Source organism: Prunus avium, unplaced genomic scaffold (genome assembly GCF_965620075.1).
Source record: "Prunus avium unplaced genomic scaffold, drPruAviu1.hap1.1 HAP1_SCAFFOLD_47, whole genome shotgun sequence".
Classification (NCBI taxonomy): domain Eukaryota; kingdom Viridiplantae; phylum Streptophyta; class Magnoliopsida; order Rosales; family Rosaceae; genus Prunus; species Prunus avium.
In genome coordinates this window covers 107,501-108,772 of record NW_028276905.1, presented here as the reverse complement: position 1 = coordinate 108,772, position 1,272 = coordinate 107,501, and positions in this window count along the sequence as shown.

Here is a 1,272-nt window from a genome sequence, read left to right as displayed (position 1 = left end):
TTGTAAGTTGGAGAAGGTCCTAAAAATCATAGACTACTTATGGGGAGCTTATTGTGCGAGGAAATTTCAATAAAAACGGGGTTTGACAAGATTTGAAAAATTCTGTCGACATTTGAAAAAACCTGGAACCATGCTGCCGGCATGCTGCGCACATGCTGCGCGCATGCTGCGCGCAGACTGCGCGCATGCCATGGCAGGACAAGTTTCGCTAGCCTCACTGTCGACAGATGCGCAAGCTGCGCGCACGCTGCGCCCAGGCTGCGCGCACGCTGCGCACAGGCTGCGCGCACGCTGCGCACAGGCTGCGCGCATGCTGCGCACAGACTGCGCGCACGCTGCGCGCATGCCATGGCAGGACAAGTTTCGCTAGCCTCACTGTCGACAGATGCGCAAGCTGCGCGCAAGCTGCGCGCAAGCTCCGCGCACGCTGCGCACAGCCTGTGCGCATGTTGTGCGCAGGCTGCGCGCATGCCATGGCAGGACAAGTTTCGCTAGCCTCACTGTCGACAGATGCGCAAGCTGCGCGCACGCTGCGCACAGGCTGCGCACAGCGCATGCCATGGCAGGACAAGTTCGCTAGCCTCACTGTCGACAGATGCGCAAGCTGCGCGCACAGGCTGCGCGCACGCCATGGCAGGACAAGTTTCGCTAGCCTCACTGTCGACAGAATCAGCACGCTGCGCGCAAGCTGCGCGCACGCTGCCGGCATGGTGCGCGCACGCTGCCGGCATGCTGTGCGCACGCTGCGCGCGCGCATGGCAGGACAAGTTTCGAAAATTTCTGTCGACAGTCTCAGCAGCGCGCACGCTGCCGACATGCTGTGCGCACGCTGCGCACAGGCTGCCGGCATGCTGCGCGCAGCCCATGGCAGGACAAGGTCCGAAAAATTCTGTCGACATTTTTACGCCGTGGTAGGCTTCCGCTTCGCGTCACTTTGTCGACATTCAAGCCTACCATTTGTATTGAATTTTTCAAACCTTGTCAAACCCCATTATTCAAATGTCGAAAAATTTTGTCGACATTTTTACGCCATGATAGGCTTCCGCTTCGCGTCACTTTGTCGGAATGCATCGCATGGCGAGGCAAGGCCACGGCATGCCAAGGCGAAGGCAACGCATGGCTTGAATGGCTTGGTCAAGGCCACATCATGGGCACGGCATGCCAAGGCAAGGCGAGGCAAGCCATCCTTAGCCTCGCCTACACTCACTTTCTCGGAATGCATTGGATGATGAGCAATTCCAAGGTAAGGCAACGCATGGCTTGAATGGCTTG